Source organism: Ipomoea nil, unplaced genomic scaffold, assembly GCF_001879475.1.
Source record: "Ipomoea nil cultivar Tokyo-kokei standard unplaced genomic scaffold, Asagao_1.1 scaffold3030, whole genome shotgun sequence".
Classification (NCBI taxonomy): Eukaryota; Viridiplantae; Streptophyta; class Magnoliopsida; order Solanales; family Convolvulaceae; genus Ipomoea; species Ipomoea nil.
The window spans coordinates 6,314,577-6,340,930 of NW_017619458.1; positions in this window are offsets into that span (position 1 = coordinate 6,314,577).

Consider the following 26,354-nt stretch of genomic DNA (forward strand, 5'->3'; position numbering starts at 1 on the left):
TCATAATCTTCTTTAGTCTTGGTATTTCATTTGTGAAATATAAAATTTGATTTTATTAGGTTTGTTTAAAAATAATAGGAACTATATACCACAAGGAAAAATTGATAAACTAAAAATGCGTTTTTTTTTTTTTTTCATTTTTTACGGCTTACGAGTAATTGAACATGAGTCACTTTTTATTATTAGAATACAACATATATATGCTTAGATGGCATTGTAATAGACTAATAGTTGGTTTATTCTCTATATCATTATAAAGTAATATAATACAATTCACTAAATTTACTACACTAGAAATTTCTTCATTTTAGATATTGATTTCTATATAATTATTTTTAGGGGCAAATTAAAATTTTAATCCTTAAATTATGATTGACTTTATTCCACTAGTTGATCTGATGTAATAGTATATATGCAATGATAATTAACCTTTAATAGGAAACTATTAATGGAGTTTCATAACTATGAAGAAGGTGAAATAGAGAAGGTGAAATAGAGAGGAAGAAAATTCTAGAGAGTTATTTAGTGGAGAAAGAATATTTCGGATGTAGGGTCAAATAGTAGAGGGTTCCCCTAGTGTCTTGTCTTTACTCTTTGGCTTTTTATAGGTTTCATGGGTTTACACACTAAAAATAGAAATTAAAATGATAATTAGTATTTGGTTGACAACTTTTCAAAATATAACTATGAGATTTTTTTTATTTGGATACTATTAGCTCTATTACATTGTAGTGTCTGTTCAAACATACTTTCTTGACCTAATAAAACATAAAGAGTCAACAATGTCTCTATCAAGGCTCGATCTCATGACCTCCCACATGAAAGAGGCCACTACATGTCATTTGAGCACAAGGTGCTTGGTTAACTATGAGATTTGATTATTCCTTCAATTAAAAATCTCATTCCCTAATTAAAAAAGGATATCATTCTATCTTATTGGTAATCTAATTTTTAAGTTTGGATTAATACTTTTAGATTTTTGTTTTGATTTTTTTTTTTAATTTGTTCATATCTGATGCTTTGGGTGTCATTATATTAGGATCAATTACCTTGATTTTTTTTTTTTGTATTTTTAAAACATTTACTCCCATTATAGGGTCATACACAACCAAACATCAATATTAGTAACCATTTCAATTTCACCTTACTACCAAATATGCAAAATACTTTCACCAAAACACATTACCATTACCAAATATTTGATTCTCATTCCGATACCGCTTCCCATGTGCAAACCAAACACACACTAAGTTACTTTTCTTAAGCTTCAGGTGGGGTTGGAATGGACAGGGTCGGTCCTGTCAATGTCTAGCCCGGGCGACCGCATAGGGTTCCTAATTTTTGGCGGCCCAATTTTTTTAAATTTTTTTTAGATATAATCTATTATTTTTAATACTTGATAATTTTTTTTTTAATTCATAGATTGTTCTTAATTGTAATTGAAAATAAAATTTTAGAAGGAATTGACATCAAATTTTTGATGAATAAATTTGTATTTAAATATGAACGAAAAATGGCACTTTTAAATTAACTTTTGAATTGTATTCTTTCTTTGTTAAATTTTTATGCATTATATTTGGACAAAAATGTTAATTACATTTTTATTTTTGTCATATAATACAATACTTTGAAGTCCAAATAGATTTGAACTCAATTACCTCTGATACAATATATACAGTGGTATACGTGTACTGTACGGTGAGTAGGATGCTGAGCTCGGGGTTCCCTAGAAGGTCAGGGTGCTCCGAGTGTATTGTATAGGTGTGGGTCAGTCCAAAAGTCCATTTCTCAAGCAATAAATGCGGTATTTATAGGAGAGGAAGTGAACAAAATCCGGGCCCTCGGCATGGAGGGCACGTGGTGCGCATGCACGGGCTACGGTTGGAACCGAAAGGGTACATGACGCGTATGGCCATACTTCTAACAATATCCCACTATCTATGGCCCAGCCGCTCGGTACCAGTCTATCAACCCGGTCTTATGCGTGACTCGGGGAGGTCCGTGGATCTGCCCAAATACGCGGTTGGTCACTGAAATCGTCGGGAACCCGGGGCTAGGTCAGTCCAGGTTGGGATGTGATCTACGAGGTCACAAGGTTCGATACCGATCACCGAGGATACGTGTTGACAATAACCCCATCACATAGTCCCCATAGCCCGGAGCTTGACGATGGTCGGGAAGGAGGGGTTCGGGTTATAACTAGCCCAAATGCTTTAGCGCGGATCAGGTGCGACGTGGGCCTATAACTGCTAGCATGAACCACCATCGATCGGGCAAATCAGAACACGCGTCAGATGATGGCTCGCATGGGGATCTGGGCGTAGTTTCGAAATTCAAAATGTTTTTTCCTGCCGAATGCCTCCTATAAATAGGGTTGTCCAGAGGGTCCCATTACGCGTACTCCTTGCTTGCTTGAAGACCAGACATTCCCGATCGTTTCTCTCTTTCCGAACACAGTTCGCCCGAATACTTGCGCTCGAGACTCCTCACACTACTAGTAAGCCACGAACCTTTGCCCTTTATTAAATGCTGACAGTTTCGGTACACTTATAATGCCCAACGGCATTTTGCCCGAGGTCTTCGCCCGGGCCCTAAAACTAAAACGTCCTCCTGTACTCTTTTAAAGGAGAAGACATGTCGAGCCTCGATTGTAACACCCCTAATTTTTTAAAACTTTTAAAGCTTATGAAATAAAGGCAAATCTATTATTAATTCTCAAACAGAGTATAAACTAAACATAGTAGTCGGGGTGCTATGCCACATCTGAGCTGGAGAACTCATATGTATAGGCTAAACTAACTAATCAAAGCCCAATACTATAATTAATATCTAAATACAAATCAAGGCACGCAGGCCATCTCATCAAGGCTATAACTATCTAAACTAAGTCCACGAGTCCAACTAGCGCGCTCTGAAGCTACTCAACCATCCCTGAAACACATTCGGTGTAACAACCGTCTGCGAATAATGCTGGTAACCCACTCCAACGCGTTAAGTACAATATAGGTAGATATAAGAAACTCATTTTGAAACTGGAATACATATATACTTACGAGACTCTAGTTTAAATCCAAGATCAAGACTGGGGGCATATTAACAGACTCAATATCATAGAATAATCATAAGAACTAATAGGCACCCTGCAAGACATAACAGGCAGATAAGCATGCAACTAACAGTAGAGGCAACTAAGGCATTCAATACAATCAATTAGCAAGTAGTCATCAAACCACACAATTCATCCTCCAACCGTATACCAAGTTCCAACCTTGTAGCTCCCCTCCGTCCTTATATCAGTTCCAACCTATACCTCAAGGCCACCCTTATATCCCCACCCCTTATGCCTCCGGGCAACTACATGCCCCCACCGACAAACCACCTTTCAACCACCAACATATCAAGATGGTGCCGCAGTTCCATTCAATGATTTGCACCTCTAGTGCCAATATCAAGGGGTTAGAGTATATAGCTCTAACATGACACCGCAACACTTATAACCTGACCCATGCTCAACGACAAGCAAGTCTAAGGTGGGTGTGTGCCTTTAGCACAGTCACCACTATGTCCTGTACCTTTAGTACAATGACCGGGCACAAGTGGTGCGAATCGCCAATAGTTTATTTTCCACCAATCACAATCTCATCATCATCATCATCATCAGTCACACTGGCCATTGCACAATGACCACGATACTTATCACCATTCAACCAATCAACACATAATAACATAACAATCAAGACACAACAACAACGATACGTATTACACATAAAATCCTAGAACGATGCCTAAAACACCAAACGAGACTCATACACGACAACCGGGGTACAACGGGAGACGGGGAAACATCAAACGGGGGAAAACATCACGATACTTGACCGAATTCCAGCGGGTAGGTGGCAGGTGGATGACCACCCGCCAGCCACCTGCCGGCGGCCATGCACTATTCCAGCGGGTGGCCGGCGGGTAGACCACCGTCCGCCCGCTGCCCGTTGGAATAGCGTTAGGGGCAACGGGTAGGTGGCGGGTGGTCAGTCCCCCCACCTACCCCCCACTGATACACAGGCAACTTTTGGGTTCCGGGATCTCTCTTGGAACCCGAAACCATGTCCAAACACATTCAAACACATAACGACAACACCACGTATTCAATTAATGGAATTAAACCAAGAATCACACCAAATAAATCCTAACACAATTCCTAAACATGCCAAGACCCAACATAAATCATATAACGATTCTGGGACATCCGGAATCACCAGAACATCAAGAAATCTATATGCAAAGTCCTAAACACAAGTCCTAGGCTAGACTCAACACCCGATCATGCATAATCCCACCCAAATATACCAAGAACATCATAATACGAAATACATGATATAGCCCTAGGGCTCTAGACATAATTAGAATACAAGATCATTCATATAATTTTTCATAGTATCAAGAACATCAAGATTATCACATAAACACAATATAAACCCTTGGCAAAGCTCTATCAAGACTCAAACACAGAATCATATATCAAAGGAGCCAATGAATAAGATATAGCAAGGAAAATAGGTTTTGTTGAGACATGGGTTACCTCTTAGCCCTAATCAATATCCTTGGCTACTAAGGTTCTTCTCTAAGATTCTTCTTCCAATTGATCTTCCTAGGCTAGTTGGTGGGGGAATTCCTTGGCTGGGGTTCCTGCAAGTGATTTCGTGTGAGGGAAGGGAGAGGAAGGGTTCTATCTGCTTCCTAATCTCCTATTTATATGTCTACGGGAAACCTATTCAAGGTCTGAGTAATAAGACCCGCTTTCCCAATTCCCTATGGGTTTAAGGTTCCTTGTTCAGGTAAGGGTTCACGATTCATCGTGGACCACCTAAGTTAATTAAGGGGATTATAATTGGATTAAATCCATTTTAATTATTTTAATTAGCGGAATTAATTTAATAATTAATTCGGATTTGAAGGTCGTAACACGGGGTGTTACATCGATAGTCAAAACCTCTCAATTCAGGATTATGACGACGCGGCTGAGTCAGGTCCGACACTACCCAGACGGAAGAGTCCTCCGTGCAAGAGACCGGGGTCAATGTGGGAGAAGCATCTCACGTGTCAACAGACAGGGTTGGATCCGAGCGTCCCCCTGCCCGATCAGCCGAAACCAGCGAGGCGGGGACCTAAGGCCGGGAAACTAGTCAGCACGGGCGTGGGAAGTCGCCCCGGGTCGTGGTCGTTGCGCTAATCCCGACGCTTCCCCCCCCCCCCCACCTCGGTGGCTTAGTTGACTGATACTCTCATGAGCAATCCTTCCCCTCCCGCCCCCGATGCCCCGGGCTCCGGGGAGGATAAGGTGTTTCTTAACAACGAAGTTATTGAACGGCAATGCTGCCTACTGACACTGGCCAAGATGGAAGAGGCCTCCACTCTCCTGACTGGTTGGGTTCGATTTAACACCCGCAGGTTGTTGGGGGAATATCATGGACCAGGCCCAAGGAAACTAGCTCGGGATCCACCTGGATTCCTTGAAAACCCCACTGACCTTTCCTTTCTCTCCCTTCCTGGTCGCTTTTCTAGGCTACTATGGGGTTCTACCAGGGCAGATCTACCTAAACGCTCACCGGATCATAGCGTGTTTACCGCAAATATATGCTCGGCACAACCTTACTTACACCATGGAGCTCTTCAACTACCTCTATACTGTCCGAGCCCTATCACCCACACACACGGGGGGGGGGGGGGGGGGGGTGATTGATGGCCCATCCCGGGGTCATCATAGCAGCATTCTACACCTCCCTGATAACAATAAGGGGTAGAAGAATCAGATCGTATCCATCGAGTACCCGTGGAACTTGCCGATCGCACGGGCATGGTCCACTCACTTTGCCGAGCATAAGCAGCCGACCCCGACCAAGGCCCTCTAGACCGCCGCGTCGAAGATCTATTTGGAGTCCTAAGAATATCACATCTTCCGGACTCCTGAGGATTATGCGGAGGCAAGGCTTTAGCCCCCAAGATACGACCTAGAAGAGAAATACACTCCTTAGCCTCTGGTCGTCACCGTAGCGGTTCCTCCCCTAGTTCTCGAGCCCCACCCCGAAGGTTGAACCCTCACTTCATAAGTCTTCCAGGTTGAGAACCATTGGTCACTTTGGCGAGAAGCCACTGACACGGTTAGCTATTTTGCAGGTATGGGACTGATGCGACCCAACATAATGAATATCCATTAAGAGTACCAATTGGGCCAATCACAAGGCCCAAGTCCAAACAATTAAGGCAACTCTTCATTGGTGATGTTCAAAAATGGTGGCAATCTAAGTCAAGGCCATTTGCAAAAGATGAAGAAGAACTCAAGGCTTTTTTTTTTTTTTTTTAATAATTGTTTAAGTGGTGATTTTAGAGATTAAATTAGTCCCAAATCAACCTTATTATTTTTGGTCATCATTATTTTAAATTGTTTGACATTAAAGAGAAAACACTAGTTTGTATTTAGAAAGGATTACTTAAATCCCTTTCTAAATAGGACTATATTTACTTACATTCTAGATTAGGTTTAGGACTCTTTTTCCTATTGTATTTAGGACTACAATGCTGCCCTATACCTATAAATAGGGCACATCCATATCAGTTTTAAGGGGGCTTTCATTCAATATAATTCTTAAGTTTTTCTTTACACTTGTGTAAGAAACCTTATGGCTAATTGTTGACTCAATTAGTGGCTAGTTCGTGGACTCGTCTAGCAAATTGATTCGTGGACTCTAATCAATCATCCTTTCTTCAACCTTAGATTTAGGTTCGTGGACTCGTTCTTGAATCGAAGGAAACTAGATCCGATTCTAGTTGATTGAAGATTGCATCGTCGAGGTACTTGAAGCTACATGGGATTCTTCAAAGTCTTTGAGGATTCGGGACTAAGTGTTTCTCGTGAGGTTTAAGGTATTTTGATCCATCTCTATCTTTACATTGAGAGCAATCTTTGGACAATACTCCATCTTATTTGAATCTTGGACTAGGTTCATATTAATTTGGTATTCAGAGCCTAGGTTTATCTTATTATCATTACAATTTTGGTTCCTTAGTGTTGGTACCGTTGGTAGGAAAACAAATAATAATCAAATAAAATTGACTATTATTTTCTGGAAAGAAGGGAAGAAAAGATGAAGAAAAGTGGCTAGTGTTTGGTGTTGGGTTTTTGCAAGAGTCGAGTGAGCACTCTTTCCTTAAAACCTTATTTGCCACCTCCCAAAGATGCTAGGAGCGTTGTGGCCTAGGCTTCCCAGGATAAAACTTGCTAATGATTCAATGTTTGAGCACTCAAACAAGGAATCCGGCGAGCAAGACAATGGCTATGAACACAGTAGGCAAAGAAAGGGAGTAGAAGCAGAATTTTGAGGCTGGAAAACAATATTTCATGTACAGTGATAGTTCTGTAGTGTTGTAAATCTGCTTCTCACTACCTCTCTTATATAGGGGTGAAGGAGCCAATTAGCTTTTAATGAGGCACTTTAAGGCACCCCCCCCCCCCACTACACCTTGTAACAGCAACATTTACCATGGGTTTCAATTCAAAAATAAAGATTGGAATTAATTCAAGAATTAATTCCGTAACAGTAAGAATTGAACCCAACGGTAACAGAAAGCAGTACAGGTTCGTGTAGGCCGAAACTTCCAGTTTCGACCATCAGGGCGAAACTGGAAGTTTCGGCCTTGGTGCCTTGTCTCGTCTCGGCCTCCTTTGGCCGAGACCACAGTTTCGGCCCATGCCGAAACTACAGGTTTCGGCCCATGGCCGAAACTTGGATGGCAGTTTGGCCGAAACTGCTCCAGTTTCGGCCAACCTAGTGGCATTGTGTTGGAAAATTGTTCCGGAGTTTGGCATAACTTAGCCCGCAAGGCCAGCCAATTTCCGGACGACATTCGTGCCCGCAGGTGCCGGCGCACACGAGCTCGGGCTTGAATCAAGCCTTTTTCAATCTCTGCTAGTTGGAATTTGATTTGCACACCCCCCCCCCCCCCCCCCCCCGCGAGAGAGCCTCTATGCTATACAATTCTACAAGCTTCAAAAGAGCTCTTGTATATAAGGGGGGGAAATCTTCATTCCAAAGCAATGTGGGACAAAAGCTCACTTTTTCCCTTCATTTTCCAACTCAAATGGGTCTACTTTGAGAATCAATATCTCATTCACCCATTATCCGTTTTGAGCGTACAATATATCGATCTCTTCGTCTCACTACGAAGAATCCGAATCCACTTTAACCCGACCCAAATCGGAAGTGGACCCCACTGATAATTGAACCACAAAATAGCCACTTAACATGCCATTTTATGCCATTTTTAGCTATTTTTTCCAACAATCCCCCACATGAATGAAAAATTGATTTTCGGGGTATTTTGAAATCGGAAACAACTGTGTTCAAACGGTCGATCCCTGCATAGGATAGGTAGGGAGTCGCTATACCCTTTGAACCTTCCCTCGTAAAGACATGTTTACTCTACTGGCTGTACGGTAGAACGCGATGTCTTTGAACCGACTGCCGTTTGTGTAGACGATGACATATCTCACACAGGAATCTCCCAACCATGCTCTTGCTCTCATGAGTGTGCCCGTTTTGGTTGTGGGTCACCATTCCTGGTTCTGCGAGAGTTTCTAAAGAATTGTGCCCAACAATTCTCCTTTGAAGCGACCCTCACTTCTCTCTAACATAGGTGATTCTTTCTCGAGTATCCCGCATACTCAAGAATCATTAAAGCATTAACATGCTAGCCTCTTGCGGGAGTCACTGTTTTAACGAGGAGTGGTAGGGAGTCCGAGACCCCCACAGTGACGCGCTCCGTTCCATAATTTAGTTGTCCCATTGAACCTAGGTGCCAGCTAGGTTGGGTATCCACTATAGAACTTTTTTAGTCCAAGGGCAGTAGACCCATTCCTCGTGTCAACTTCTCCACAACTTCTCTTCCTAACCCTTTGGTCAGTGGATCCGCTATATTGTCTTTTGACTTTACGTAGTCAATCGAGACAACTCCAGTTGTGAGTAGTTGTCTAATGGTATTATGTCTACGACGCACATGTCTAGACTTACCATTATACATATGACTCTGTACTCTCCCAATTGTGGCTTGACTATCGCAATGCACACATATTGGAGGTACCGGTCTTTCCCAATTAGGAATATCCTCTATAAAATGGCGTAGCCATTCAGCCTATTCACAACCTTTGTCCAAGGCTATCAGCTCATATTCCATTGTGGATCTAGCTATCACAGTTTGCTTAGAGGATTTCCACGCAACGGCTGCACCGGCTAGTGTAAACACATAGCCACTCGTGGACTTAGAGTCCTTAATATCAGATATCCAATTCGCATCGCTATACCCTTCAAGTACAGCGGGATATCTCCCGTAGTGCAGTCCAAGATCACGAGTATACCTCAAGTATCTCATAACCTTTACTATTGCCTTCCAGTGCATAGCACCGGGGTTACTCGTATATCTACTGAGTTTACTAACCGCATAGGCAATATCCGGCCTAGTACAACTCATAAGATACATCAAACTACCAATAACCCGAGCATATTCCACTTGTGAAATACCTTCTCCGTGGTTCTTGGTTAGATGAATATTTGTATCAAATGGTGTCCTAGCCACTTTGTAACACCCCAGATTTTCAAGACATTTAAAACTTATAATAAAGGTAGAATCTTATTAAATCCCAAGATATAAATACAAGCGTTCGGGGTGCTATGCCACACCTGGGCTAGAGAACCCAAGTGCACAGGCTAACTAACTAATATCCTAAAAGCGTAAATACGTAAACGTGGCACGCAGGCCAAAAGGGAAACTATCTACTTCTAAGTTCTAGCGCGCTCCAGTGACTTAATCTTCGGTGCCTGAAAGCCAAATATATCTGTTCAGTGAGAGATGCTGGTAACCCACTCCAACGCGTTGAAATACAATACATATAGAGATATATATAGATATACGAAAACCATTTTGAGCATGAAGATATATCCTACGAACTCTAGCTTTAAAACCGGGAATGACTCGACAGATAAGGTCAGACACAAGCAACAGTTATAACGAGCATATGCAGTTCACAACAGATAAGGCAGATAAGGCAAAGCATAAACAATGATCATAACCCAACATGAACAATCCCCAATATAAACCCCATAGTCACATCCCCCAAGACACTCGTAATCACAACTCGTCCATGTCACAACACATAACACACTTTGTTGGCGCCACAGGACCAATCGCATGCCCATACATGAGGGTCAGCGCATATAGCTATGACACGGCCCCGCAGCACCCTGCCCCGTATCGCAACACGGAGGGGTCGATCGCAACCGACCGATGAACCGCAGCTCATCATAGTGTTTGATCGCAACCAAACAATGGACCGCAGCCCAAGAGAATGTCATCTGACCGCAGCCAGGAAAAAGGACGAACCGCAGCTCGTATAGAAACGTTTGATCGCAACCAAACGGTGGACCGCAGCCCAAGAGTATCAATCTGACCGCAGCCAGCTTCTGAACCGCAGCTCAGGATAACCAATCCGATCGCAACCGAATTGGGGTAACACACACATAACACATAGCAAGCACATGCAACCCACATTACACATTAGGAAGGGGGAGAAAACGTATAACAAAACCTATGCGTGATCCATCACTTACTAAGAATAATCCTAAGGGGTTCATACTTCTTTCACCTAGGTCAAGGAGATACCAATTCAACTAGCATGCAATATAATAGACTCATAAACCTACGAACGGTACCCGAAACATCAAACTAGACATAGGCACGATAAACGGAGTCCGTTGGGACACCACGGGGAACGGGGAACATCAAACGGGGAAGCCGGGATCCCAAGTTGGGGGAATTTCCAGCGGGTAGCCGGTGGGTGGGGGGGCCACCCGCCGGCTGCCCGCCGGACTCACTGTTCCGGGCAGCGGGTCGCCGGTGGGCAGCTGCCCGCCCGCCGGCCACTCGCTGCCAGGCGGTAATTCTCGGCACCGGGTAGGTGGCGGGTCCCCTACCCCCCACTGACTCTTTTTCATCAATTGCGCCCCGGGAACCGTTGTGGAACCCGGAACCATGCTTAGACACTTTACAACGCAATTAACGACAACACGTAGACAATTAACGAATCAAATACGAGAAACGAACGGCACATAACCTATCATACTTTTCTAATATAATCAACACCCAAACATGCGATTTCCCCACCCGATAATCCAAGAATAAGATCATACGATACAACCTAGGGTTCTAATCACTTTTATATTAACAAGAATACGGTTCGTCTTCTAATTGCAAGATTCGATAAGAATAACACATAAACATCAAGAGCATCACACAATTATCAAGAACAACACATAATCATCAAGAACTCCATATAATTATCAAGAATACCATAATTATCAAGAATCTCCCAATATCAAGATCATCAAGATCCCCCATGGGATCATCACATCAATTACCAATAATAATCATCATAACTCGCCAATATACAATAATATGGGGAAACCCTAAGGGGGAATTATAACTATGAAAATAGGTTTTGTTGAGACATGGGTTACCTCTTAGCCTTAATTAATTCCTTGGCTATGAAGGATCTTTCTTTAAGCTTCCTTGCTTTCTTGATTTCTCCTAAGGGGATTCTTGGAGTTCTTTTGGGGTGGTGGGGCGTTAGACTTGTGGGAGGAGTTCTATGTGCTTCCTAAGTTCCCTATTTATAGATCTAGGGATCTTATTTAGGGTCTAATCCTATTGGCATTAGGGGTTGGGTTTATATAGGAGGGCCCATGGGCTACGGTGGGCCTTTTTCCCTAATTAATCATTATAATTTGTTCTTTCTCTTGGGCTATTATTTAATTAATTAATTGGTTTTAGGACTCGTAACACGGGGTGTTACACTCTCCCCCCCTTAACAGGAAGCTTCGTCCCCGAAGCTTGGCCCTTGGTGAAAAAGGTTTTCTCTTAGTTACCTGGAGTGAACAGTTCGGGATACCGCTCCTTCATCGTGTCCTTAAGTTCCCATGTTGCTTCCTCGGTCCCGTGGTTGGTCCAGAGGACTTTCACCATTTCTGTGACTCGGTTCCGGGTATTTCTTGTCTTGGTGTCCAGGATTCTTACGGGTTTCTCTTCGTATACTAGTGACTCGTCGAGGTCTATGGTCTCGTGTTGGAGTACGTTGCTTTGATCGTGTATGTATTTCTTTAGCTAAGATACGTGGAACACGTTGTGTACTCGTTCTAGTTCGATGGGTAAGGCGAGGCGGTAGGCCAAGTCCCCGATTTTCTCCACGATTTCGTAAGGACCGATGAACTGGGGGCTGAGTTTTCCTTTTCTTCCGAACCTCATTACTCCTCGTGTGGGCGAGATCCTTAGCCAGACCTTGTCCCCGAGGTTGAATTCGGCTTGTTTCCTCTTTAGGTCGGCGTAAGACTTCTGGCGGTCTTGGGCGGCCTTCATCCTTTCCTGGATGTGTTTGACTTTAGCTATGGTGTCTTGTAGGTATTGGGGGCCCAGTGTTACCGGGTTGACCATATCTTCCCAACATAATGGGGTTCTACATTTCTGACCATACAGTGCTTCGTAGGGCGCCATGCGAATGCTCGCGTGGTAGCTGTTGTTGTATGAGAATTCGATGAGGTCTAGGTGTTCTTCCCACGTCCCTCGGAAGTCTAGTGTGCAGGCTCTTAGCATGTCCTCGAGGGTTTGGATGGTTCTCTCGGTTTGGCCGTCTGTGGTGGGGTGAAAGGCTGTGCTTAGTTTTAGGTGCGTTCCCAATGCTGATTGTAGTGATTTCCAGAATTGTGAGAGGAATCTGGAATCTCTATCGGACACAATGTTTCGGGGGACTCCGTGGTATTTCACCACTCGGTTTATGTAGGCTTGGGCTAGTTGCGTCATTGTCCAAGTTTCCTTCATGGCAATGAATCGTGCCGTTTTGGTCAGCCGATCCACTATGACCCAGATTTTGTCCTTGCCGGTTCTTGTTGGGGGTAACCCTCCGACGAAGTCCATGGATATGGAATCCCATTTTCCTTGTGGTATTTCAAGGGGTTGTACGAGCTCCTTGGGCTTGCATCGTTCAGCCTTTACTCTTTGGCAATTCAGGCACCTGGCCACGAAATCTGCGATTTCCTTCTTCATGTTTGGCCACCAAAACGTTCTCCTTACGTCTTGGTACAACTTGTCACCTCCCGGGTGGACCGAGTACGGGGAGTTGTGTCCTTCCTCCAAGATCCGTTGTTTCAAGTGAGGGTGCGTTGAGGGTACACACCACCTTCCTTTGTAACGGAGGCTACCGTCCGGGCGTGCTTCGAAGGGGCCTTCCTTCCCTTGGGTTAGGTCGTGGCGGATCTTATCTAGTTCCGGGTCTTGGTGTTGCCCTGCTTTGATCTCCTCGAAGAGGGCGGGTATAGCTTGTGTGTTGAGTAGGTAGACATTGGGGCGGGTTTGTCCTTGCTCTATGATTTCCAAGTGTAGTTTTTGGAAGTCCCTGTACAGTTGGTCCGGTAAGACCCACGTGGTGTTGAGGGAATGGTTCGTCTTTCGACTTAGGGCGTCTGCAACGACATTGGCTTTTCCCTCGTGGTATTGGATGTCTAGGTCGTAGTCTTTTATGAGTTCTAGCCACCTTCGTTGTCTCATGTTTAGGTCCTTTTGGGTGAAGATGTACTTTAAGCTCTTATGGTCGGTGTAGATTTTGCATTGCACCCCATACAGGTAGTGCCTCCAGATTTTTAGTGCGAAAACAATAGCGGCTAGTTCGAGGTCATGGGTGGGGTAATTTTCTTCGTGGGTTTTGAGTTGTCTGGATGCGTATGCTATTACCTTCCCTTTTTGCATCAGCACGCATCCCAACCCTTTCTTGGATGCATCGCTGTAGACCTCGAATTCTTTCGTTCCGGAGGGGATGGCTAGCACGGGCGCCGTGGTCAACTTGTCCTTTAATTCATGGAAGGCTGAGATGCAGTCGTTGTCCCATCGGAAGGGGGTTTCCTTTTTCATGAGCTTAATGAGGGGTTGGGCTATCTTGGTGAAGTCGGGTACAAACCTCCTATAGTAACCGGCCAGGCCTAAGAAGCTTCGGACCTCCGAGAGTGAGCTTGGCGTGGTCCATTCTTTAACGGCGTGAATCTTAGCGGGGTCCACCCTGATCCCTTCTTTGGTTATTACGTGGCCCAAGAAGGCTACGCTGTCCTGCCAGAATTCGCACTTGGAGAATTTAGCGTAAAGTTGGTTTTCTCTGAGGGTTTGTAGTGATATACGAAGGTGCTTCTCATGCTCTTCTTTATTTCGGGAGTAGACTAGGATGTCGTCGATGAATATAATGACGAAGTCATCCAGGTGAGGTCGGAATACTCGATTCATGAGGTCCATGAATATGGCGGGTGCGTTAGTGAGGCCGAAGAGCATTACGGTAAACTCGTAGTGGCCGTAACGTGTTCGGAAGGCCGTTTTCTGGATGTCCGGTTTGGCCACTTGGATTTGATGATATCCGGATCTTAGGTCGATCTTCGAGAATACCCCTGCCCCCTTAAGTTGGTCGAATAAGTCATCTATCCGGGGAAGGGGGTACCTATTCTTTATTGTAACTTGGTTGAGTTCCCTGTAGTCGATGCATAGGCGCATGCCCCCATCCTTTTTCTTAACGAATAGTACCGGTGCTCCCCATGGGGAGGTGCTGGGTCGGATATAACCCTTATCTAGTAGTTCCTGGAGTTGCGTTTTCAGTTCTTTCATTTCCTTTGGTGCTAGTCTGTAGGGTGGTTTAGAAATCGGGGCGGCGCCCGGTGTGAGGTCTATGGTGAACTCGACTTCTCTGGCCGGGGGTGCCCCGAGAATTTCGTCCGGAAAGACGTCGGTGAACTCGTTTACCACTGGGATGTCTCGTGGTTCGAGTATTTTGGCGTTGAGGTTTTCGACTGAGCATAAGAAGGCCTCGTTTCCTTGGCCCAGATACTTCTTAATTTTCATCATGTTTACAAGCTTGATCTCCGGATCCTGGCGGATACTGCGGTATGACACCCTCTTTCCGTTTGGTCCTCGTAGGACCACTTTCTGCTCTCCGCACAAGATTTGCGCTTGGAATTTCCCTAGCCAGTCCATGCCCAAGATTACTTGTATCCCATCCAGTTGGAACTGGATTAGGTTGCTGGGAAATTCCACCCCTTGAATGGTGATTATCACATGTTCGTACATGTGATCACATTTTATGATCTCGCCTGAGGCCACCTTGACTTGGAGCCGGACCTTGGTGCTGGCGTTAAGGTCGAGCTGGGCGGCGAATTCGGTTGCTATAAATGAGTTGGTAGCCCCCGAGTCAAATAGTATGGTGGCTGGGGTGGCGTGCACTAGGAAAGTTCCGGAGACTATGTTGCTATCTCCGACCCTGGCCTTGCTTAGGGTGAGGATCCTCCCCCGGGCAGTCGGCGTGATGGCCCGGCCCAGTGGGGTGGTTTTGGGGTTTTTAGGCTCTTTGGTGGGAATTGGGCGACTTCTTTCGGGCTTCCTTTTATACCCCAGTTGTGTTCCTTGGGGCGGGTTCGTTACCTGTTGTAGTTGACACGCCTTGGTGTAGGCTTCTCCGAGGGTCTTTGGTTCTTGGGCGGCCAAGGCCCTCTGGTGTTCGGGGTTAAGGCCTGCTAAGAATCTCCCGACTTTGATCCCCTCGGTGGGTACTAGCTCGGGGGCGAGGCGAGCCAGTTGGCAGAATCGTTGGTAGTATTCTGAGACTGGGGCTGCCCATTGTCTTAGATGGAGGAATTCCTCGCGTGTGGCGGCTTTCAGGTGGTTGGGGTAGAACCGTTCTCGTAACCGTGTTTTTAGGTCTTCCCAGTCGAATCCGGGGTCGTGTTCGTACGTGGGTCCCTCACGGGCCCACCAGATGTCGGCCTCGTGTTTGAAGTAGAAGGAGGCTATCCCGACTTGGCGGTGTTCGGGGCATTGGGTTTCCCTGAATACCCTGTCGAAGGTCTCAATCCATTCCTCGAGGATCGTGGGGTCTTCGTCTCCCGAGAAGGTGGGCGGTTGGTGTGCCGAGACTTGGTGGTGGATTTCCAAGTTCTCGTTCGTTGGTAGGGGCTGGGGAATGACAGTGCTTAGTGCCTGGGCGATTTGGGCCAGGCGTTGTAGATTCTGAGTCAGGAGTTCCTGAGTAGGGCGTCTCGGTGTTCCTGTCTGTTTCTTCTCGGGTGCCATCCTGGTGGGTAAAGGTTGATATTATTTTGTGTTTTCATCTTGATGTAATAAGCGGAGAAGAGTTTCTTAATATTAGAGAGGGGTGAAGTGAGGGGAGGTGATGTGTAGGTTTCTCAATCTCACCGCGCGTCCTAAGATTCCTGAGGCCTATGTTCTTAAGCATCTAGAGTTCAAGCCTAATTGTCCTAAAGTCCGGTCCTACGAGTCTTTTCCTAGGGTCAAACTTAGGCTCTGATACCAACTGTAACACCCCAGATTTTCAAGACATTTAAAACTTATAATAAAGTTAGAATCTTATTAAATCCCAAGATATAAATACAAGCGTTCGGGGTGCTATGCCACACCTGGGCTAGAGAACCCAAGTGCACAGGCTAACAAACTAATATCCTCAAAGCGTAGATACGTAAACGTGGCACGCAGGCCAAAAGGGAAACTATCTACTTCTAAGTTCTAGCGCGCTCCAGTGACTTAATCTTCGGTGCCTGAAAGCCAAATATATCTGTTCAGCGAGAGATGCTGGTAACCCACTCCAACGCGTTGAAATACAATACATATAGAGATATATATAGATATACGAAAAGCATTTTGAGCATGAAGATATATCCTACGAACTCTAGCTTTAAAACCGGGAATGACTCGACAGATAAGGTCAGACACAAGCAACAGTTATAACGAGCATATGCAGTTCACAACAGATAAGGCAGATAAGGCAAAGCATAAACAATGATCATAACCCAACATGAACAATCCCCAATATAAACCCCATAGTCACATCCCCCAAGACACTCGTAATCACAACTCGTCCATGTCACAACACATAACACACTTTGTTGGCGCCACAGGACCAATCGCATGCCCATACATGAGGGTCAGCGCATATAGCTCTGACACGGCCCCGCAGCACACTGCCCCGTATCGTAACACGGAGGGGTCGATCGCAACCGACCGATGAACCGCAGCTCATCATAGTGTTTGATCACAACCAAACAGTGGACCGCAGCCCAAGAGAATGTCATCTGACCGCAGCCAGGAAAAAGGACGAACCGTAGCTCGTATAGAAACGTTTGATCGCAACCAAACGGTGGACCGCAGCCCAAGAGTATCAATCTGACCGCAGCCAGCTTCTGAACCGCAGCTCAGGATAACCAATCCGAACGCAACCGAATTGGGGTAACACACACATAACACATAGCAAGCACATGCAACCCACATTACACATTAGGAAGGGGGAGAAAACGTATAACAAAACCTATGCGTGATCCATCACTTACTAAGAATAATCCTAAGGGGTTCATACTTCTTTCACCTAGGTCAACGGGATACCAATTCAACTAGCATGCAATATAATAGACTCATAAACCTACGAACGGTACCCGAAACATCAAACTAGACATAGGCACGATAAACGGAGTCCGTTGGGACACCACGGGGAACGGGGAACATCAAACGGGGAAGCCGGGATCCCAAGTTGGGGGAATTTCCAGCGGGTCGCCGGTGGGTGGGGGGGCCACCCGCCTGCTGCCCGCCGGACTCACTGTTCCGGGCAGCGGGTCGCCGGCGGGCAGCTGCCCGCCCGCCGGCCACCCGCTGCCAGGCGGTAATTCTCGGCACCGGGTAGGTGGCGGGTCCCCTACCCCCCACTAACTCTTTTTCATCAATTGCGCCCCGGGAACCGTTGTGGAACCCGGAACCATGCTTAGACACTTTACAACGCAATTAACGACAACACGTAGACAATTAACGAATCAAATACGAGAAACGAACGGCACATAACCTATCATACTTTTCTAATATAATCAACACCCAAACATGCGATTTCCCCACCCGATAATCCAAGAATAAGATCATACGATACAACCTAGGGTTCTAATCACTTTTATATCAACAAGAATACGGTTCGTCTTCTAATTGCAAGATTCGATAAGAATAACACATAAACATCAAGAGCATCACACAATTATCAAGAACAACACATAATCATCAAGAACTCCATATAATTATCAAGAATACCATAATTATCAAGAATCTCCCAATATCAAGATCATCAAGATCCCACATGGGATCATCACATCAATTACCAATAATAATCATCATAACTCGCCAATATACAATAATATGGGGAAACCCTAAGGGGGAATTATAACTATGAAAATAGGTTTTGTTGAGACATGGGTTACCTCTTAGCCTTAATTAATTCCTTGGCTATGAAGGATCTTTCTTTAAGCTTCCTTGCTTTCTTGATTTCTCCTAAGGGGATTCTTGGAGCTCTTTTGGGGTGGTGGGGCGTTAGACTTGTGGGAGGAGTTCTATGTGCTTCCTAAGTTCCCTATTTATAGATCTAGGGATCTTATTTAGGGTCTAATCCTATTGGGATTAGGGTTTGGGTTTATATAGGAGGGCCCATGGGCTACGGTGGGCCTTTTTCCCTAATTAATCATTATAATTTGTTCTTTCTCTTGGGCTATTATTTAATTAATTAATTGGTTTTAGGACTCGTAACACGGGGTGTTACACACTTGACTATCATCCTTGTTAAATTTCTCAAGGATTTTGTCAATATAATGTGATTGGCTCAACACGAGACCATCAGGTCTTCTAATGATTCTAATCCCGAGGATCAAATCAGCGAAACCCATATCCTTCATGTCAAATCTCGCATTTAACATGTTTTGGGTAGACTTGATCATCCGATCATTACTACCAACGATGAGAATATCATCGACATATAATCAAAGAATGACGTAGCCGTCTATCGTTTCCTTAACGTAGACACATTTGTCACTTTCGTTTATTTTAAACCCGTTAGTTAACATCGCATGGTCAAACTTCTCGTGCCCCTGCTTAGGCGCTTTTTTTAAACCATAGAGCGATTTAACTAACTTACACACTTTCCTTTCTGGGGCCGGAACCACGAACCCTTCGGGTTGTTCCATATAGATCTCCTCATCTAATTCGCCATTTAGGAAAGCGGTTTTCACATCCATTTGATGAACTTCCAAGTTCCGCAACACGGCTATGGCAAGTATCATTCTAATGGAGTTTATTCTCGTCACGGGAGAATACGTGTCGAAGTAATCGAGGCCCTCGCGTTGCCTGTAACCCTTGATTACAAGCCTAGCCTTATACTTCTCGATGGAACCGTCCAGTTTCATCTTCCTTTTAAAGACCCACTTGGATCCTAAGGGTTTACTACCCGGAGGAAGATCAACCAGTTCCCAAGTGTGATTCTGTAGAATAGAATCCACTTCACTTTTTATAGCCTCTTTCCACATTGGTCCTTCCGTAGAAATCACGGCTTCTACATACGTTCGAGGCTCGTTCTCTATCAAACAAGATAGAAAATCGGGTTCATTTTCTAATAAACAAGTTAGAGTACCCGAATCGTACTCTAACAAGTAAGTTAGAAAATCAGGACCGAATGATTTTCCAACTCTCACCCGCTTACTGCGTCTCGGCTCGAGCTCGGGTTCTCTCTCGGATTCCCCACTATCATTATCCATAGTTTCGTCAAACGTTCGTTTTGACGTACTTGGTCCCTCGTTGGACCTACAAGGAAATATATTCTCGAAAAAATATGCATTCCTTGATTCTATTATCGTGTTCTCGTGTACGTCCGGATTATTGGACTCGTGTACTAAGAACCGATAAGCACTACTATTATGTGCATAGCCAATAAAGATACAGTCCACCGTCTTAGGACCTATCTTTACTTTCTTAGGTGTTGGCACCAAAACTTTGGCAAGACACCCCCACACTTTCAGGTACTGGTAGGAAGGTTTCCTACCGTTCCACAGCTCATAAGGAGTCTTATCGAGCTTCTTTCGGGGTACCTTATTCAAAAGGTAGTTACTTGTCAAAATCGCCTCACCCCAAGCATCTTGAGGTAGGCCCGAACTTATAAGCATCGCATTCATCATATCTTTCAATGTACGATTCTTTCGTTCGGCAACACCGTTCGATTGAGGTGAGTAAGGTGCAGTACGCTCGTGTATTATCCCTACACTCGCACAGAAGTCACCAATAGGTGCTTCGTACTCACCACCTCGATCGCTTCTAACCTTCTTAATTCTCCGATTAAGTTGGTTTTCCACTTCATTCTTATAAAGAACGAATTTATCAACGACTTCGTCTTTGCTCTTAAGCAAATACACATAGCAGTATCGTCTGCTATCGTCGATAAATGTGATAAAATACTTATTACCACCTCTCGTTTGTATCGATCTAAAATCGCACAAATCACTATGGATTAATTCTAGTGGTTCAGTTTCCCTTTCAACCGACTTGAAAGGTACTTTCGTTAGTTTTGCCTCAACACAAATTTCACACTTGTTATTTGTGTCAATTTGAAAGTTAGGAATATGGTCCATGCTAATTAATCTACGCATAGAATTAAAATTAACATGACCTAGTCTACCATGCCACAAACTGGAAGACTCAAGCAAGTAAACAGAATTAACTTTGCTTTTATTGATAACAGGAATTACATTGAGCTTAAAGAGCCCATCAGTTACATATCCTTTACCAACAAACATCCCTAACTTGGACAAAACTACTTTGTCTGACTCGAACACCATGCGAAAGCCATGCTTGTTCAATAGAGAGCCAGACACAAGATTTTTCCTCAGCTCAGGAACATACAGCACGTTGTTCAACGTTAGTTCCTTCCCGGAAGTCATCTTCAGAACCACCTTGCCCATGCCTTCCACAGTAGACTGAGCAGAGTTTCCCATCCACACCTTTTCACCATCAACGGTCTCAAAGGTGTTGAACATCTCTCGGTTGCAACACAAGTGCCTGGTTGCACCGGTATCAATGAACCATTCACGAGGGTTTGAGCCCACGAGGTTCACCTCGGTCACCATAGCCGAAAGGCTAATCTCGACCTCTTTCTGACTGCTATCTCCAACAACATTGGCTTCAGAACTCTTGTTCTTCTTCCTTGGAGCCTTGCATTCAGATGCTCTGTGGCCATGCTTGCCACAATTGTAGCATTCACCAGGAAACTTGTTCTTGGTAACGCCACCTTTCGGACCTAGCTTTTGCTTGTCCTTCTTGTTCCTCTTGGAGCTCTTACCGTGCTCCACAACGTTGGCCTTAGCGCCAACAACGATAGGAGCCTTCCTATCATTCGTCCTGTTCCCTTCCTCAATCCTGAGTCGCTGGATCAGGTCCTCCAGATTCATCTCCTTTCGCTTATGCTTAAGGTAGTTCTTGAAGTCCTTCCAACCTGGAGGCAACAAATGGATCACAGATCCCACTTGTAAGGCTTCACTTAGCACCATGCCCTCGTCACGGATCTCATCAAAGATTAATTGAAAATCTTCTACCTGACTTAGCACGGTCTTTGAATCAACCATTTTGAAGTCGAGGAATCGGCCAACTACAAATTTCTTTGAGCCGGCATCCTCACTTCGGTATTTATGATCCAAAGCTTCCCACAACGCTTTTGATGTGCTTATCTTTCGATATACATCATATAGCGTGTCACACAATCCATTCAGGATGTAGTTTCGGCAAAGGAAGTCCGAATCCTTCCAATAGCCAACCGCCATCACGGATTGTGCATCTTGTTCCTTCAACTCGGGAACACTCTCGGACAAGAACCTTGCTAGGCCGAGAGTTGCTAGGTAGAACAACATCTTCTGTTGCCACCTCTTGAAGTTCGAACCAACACCGGTGAACTTCTCCGGCTTTTCAGCCGAACCACTCGGTACCGAAGGTACCCGAGACATGGGAATATATCCCTCAGTGCTCCCACCATCTTGTGAACCAACGTTCACTGGTGTAGCTTGGGAATTAGCAACATTGTTTCCATTCCCTCCACTGTTATCCGCAACGACGTTATTGTTGCCGTTTCTTCCATTGTTGTCCGCAACAACATTATCCTCCCCATCAATTGGCAGTACGGGATGCTCCATTTTCTTCAAGGAAATTCGGAGAAGACCACCAACGGGAAAACAAATAAATAAGGTTTTAAGCTTCTTGGTACCGTTGGTAGGAAAACAAATAATAATCAAATAAAATTGACTATTATTTTCTGGAAAGAAGGGAAGAAAAGATGAAGAAAAGTGGCTAGTGTTTGGTGTTGGGTTTTTGCAAGAGTCGAGTGAGCACTCTTTCCTTAAAACCTTATTTGCCACCTCCCAAAGATGCTAGGAGCGTTGTGGCCTAGGCTTCCCAGGATAAAACTTGCTAATGATTCAATGTTTGAGCACTCAAACAAGGAATCCGGCGAGCAAGACAATGGCTATGAACACAGTAGGCAAAGAAAGGGAGTAGAAGCAGAATTTTGAGGCTGGAAAACAATATTTCGTGTACAGTGATAGTGCTGTAGTGTTGTAAATCTGCTTCTCACTACCTCTCTTATATAGGGGTGAAGGAGCCAATTAGCTTTTAATGAGGCACTTTAAGGCACCCCCCCCCCCCACTACACCTTGTAACAGCAACATTTACCATGGGTTTCAATTCAAAAATAAAGATTGGAATTAATTCAAGAATTAATTCCGTAACAGTAAGAATTGAACCCAACGGTAACAGAAAGCAGTACAGGTTCATGTAGGCCGAAACTTCCAGTTTCGACCATCAGGGCGAAACTGGAAGTTTCGGCCTTGGTGCCTTGTCTCGTCTCGGCCTCCTTTGGCCGAGACCACAGTTTCGGCCCATGCCAAAACTACAAGTTTCGGCCCATGGCCGAAACTTGGATGGCAGTTTGGCCGAAACTGCTCCAGTTTCGGCCAACCTAGTGGCATTGTGTTGGAAAATTATTCCGGAGTTTGGCATAACTTAGCCCGCAAGGCCAGCCAATTTCCGGACGACATTCGTGCCCGCAGGTGCCGGCGCACACGAGCTCGGGCTTGAATCAAGCCTTTTTCAATCTCTGCTAGTTGGAATTTGATTTGCACCCCCACCCCCCCCCCCTGCGCGAGAGAGCCTCTATGCTATACAATTCTACAAGCTTCAAAAGAGCTCTTGTATATAAGGGGGGAAATCTTCATTCCAAAGCAATGTGGGACAAAAGCTCACTTTTTCCCTTCATTTTCCAACTCAAATGGGTCTACTTTGAGAATCAATATCTCATTCACCCATTATCCGTTTTGAGCGTACAATATATCGATCTCTTCGTCTCACTACGAAGAATCCGAATCCACTTTAACCCGACCCAAATCGGAAGTGGACCCCACTGATAATTGTACCACAAAATAGCCACTTAACATGCCATTTTATGCCATTTTTAGCTATTTTTTCCAACACTTAGGTCATATATCATAACCATCGCAAATTTGTTTCCTTTGGTTATTAAAAAAAAAAACAAAAAAAAAACATATCATTCTTATCTTACATACTGCCTTTTTTTCGTGTCTTATACATTAAAAAACCCCAAAAAAAATTCCCTTGCATTCTTGATTGTGTTCTTGAATCTTGATACAAGTTCTTTAGTTTCTTCAAAAACTATCCCGAAAGAGTTTTCCATTTTTCTCATCAAATATCAACGATACCTCACACCTCCTAAGAACCATATTACCACATATTCTGTCACGAAAACAATCTCATCTCACCCTTACCAATACCCTAAGCGCATTTACGCGCAATCACGTCGCAATCATACCCTGTCCAGATTTCCGCGTTCTGTGACTAATTTCAAAGAATGACCTATATCTCGAGATCTATTGGTCCGCTTTATATGAAATTTTGATATGTTGTAGATCTTCTTGGGCGTTCTTTTGATATATTATACACTTTAAAATTCCTTCTGGTCATTGAGATATTGATCTTTCAAAGTCAAGGCAGCGTTTCTGTTTTTCTTGGCGATTCTTGAAATTTTTGATTCTGTTTTGAAGTGCTTGTGTGGAACCACTTGGTCTGAAATTTTTTGTGATATTTACAGTACTTATTTGGAGGTTACTTATCAAAAAAAAAATCAAGAAAGTTGGAAAAAAAAAAAGCAATAAAGAAGAAGAATAAGGTTGGGGAAAGAATAAGGTTGGTAGGAGAATCTTAGAGGGAAAAGGAAGGGGTTGGAAGGAGTTCTTGATAGAATCCTACTTGGTTGTTGTACATTTGAAACCGCCCCTTGTGTCTATCTTTTTATTCTAATATTGGTCTTGCATATCTTTCTGTCATACTTCTTTCATTGCATTCCTTTTTCTTTCAAATCTTGCTTGTATTGTCCTTTTTCTTTGCTTCTTGCTCTCAATTTTATTACCTACCCCGCGATACACCCTTACTCTCAAAGGCTTGTGAAGTTTTCCAAGGTACGTTTTCTTGAACTTTGAGGTTGAATCCATATTAACCTAAGTTTCGGACTAGAAATTTTCCTTTTTTGGAAAAAGGCTTGTGAGAGTATCTGCCACTTGGAGTGATACACGAGTGGAGTGTGTGTTTGTAAGAGTGTGTAGTGTACCCTCAGATCCATATAATCCACCTCTTACTTGCGAGCTGAGAATAGTGAGGGAGTGGGCCAACTTTTTGGTTTCACTAACGTGACTAATCACACATCTTCTTGTTTTTAGATTTGTTTTTCCTCTACAGATGGCTGAACAAGTTCCAAACATGCCCCAGACATTAGAACAAAAAATAGATGGGTTACTCAAACGAATGACTAATTTGGAGCAACGCTCATAGCAAGTGCAACCACCACACAATGGTGAGCGACACTTGCCACCAACAGGAAGAGTGGATCTTAGATTTCAAAGGATCCAGCAGCGCAATGCGGAGCTAGGAAACATTAAACATGAAATTTCTAACTTCACCAGTGAGAAAAGACCTACCGAATACATAGAATGGGAGAATGCTATTGAAACTCTTTTTTATTTAAAGCACTATTCTGATCTTACAAAAATTAGGCTAGTTGCTACATCTTTTAAGGGGTATGCATTGTCTTGGTGGCGAAAAAGAAATAGAGAGAGAGTTGCTAATTTTATTCCCTATGAATCTTGGGTTCAAGTGAGGGAAGATATGCGCCTAACCTTTCGTCCTAAATCTTTTTTTCTATGATCTAGAAAGAAAATTGCAGGGAACGGTGCAAGGAACAAAGTCAGTTGATGAGTACCTCAAAACTATAAATATTTTGCTTAAACAGGGAGACATACATGAAGAAGAGACAAAAACTGTTGCTCGTTTCGTACATGGATTGAACTTAGAAATTCGATGTGGAATGAGTATTCAGAGATATGACACCCTTTATGATGCCTTGTATGTTGCACGTGAATCTAAGGCAAAAATAAAAGAGATGAAATCTACAAGTCCAACTATGGTGCATCAAGATGGAACAACACTCGTTCAACCCCTCAAAGGTGTGATGAACGTCTTCCTCTAAGAGATGATTCATGAGACAAAGGTAAGGAAAAGGTAAGTGAGACAGTAAGGCCTCAACATGATAAAGAATTGATTTGCTATAGATGTAATGGGAGAGGCCACATGGCTCGTGATTTCCCTAACAAGAGGGTAGTTAAGATAATAACATAATTTGAAAAATTTACTTCTTGTCTTGAATATAAGTCTGGGGATGAGGTTTGTGACCATTTTGAAACCCCCAATGAACATGTTGAGGGGGAACCATTCATACCTTTAGATATTGATTCTAAATATGTTGATAGTGAGTCTAGTCATACTCTTGTTGTTAAGGAGGTTTTGAATGTTCACCCTATAAAAGAAGATAAGTCTCAAACTGAACATATATTTTGTGCTAAAGGGTCAATTAGAGGGAATGCTTGTACGGTGGTAATAGATTCTGGAAGTTGCACAAATGTGGCTAGTGCAACTATGGTTAAATTTCTTCAGCTACCTTTGTTTGATCACCCGATTCCTTATCGTTTTCAATGGTTAACTGATGTAGGAGAAGCTAGAGTAACCAAACAGGCTCTTATTCCCTTATCTATTAACAGTTACTCTGATGAAATCTTGTGTGATAATATCTTAATGCAGGCTGATTATATCTTGTTAGGTAGACCATGGCAATTTGATAGAAAACTAAGTTCTGATGGAATGAGGAACACTTATGTGTTTCACATGAATGGAGTTACATATGTCTTGCCTCCTTTGTCTCCTAAACAAGTAGAAGAAATTCAACTGAGGTTGAAGCAAGCTCTCAAACCAGCCTTGAAGAAAGAAGAAATCAAAGAGAGCAAAATGGAACCTCCACGTTTGGAATTGGAGTC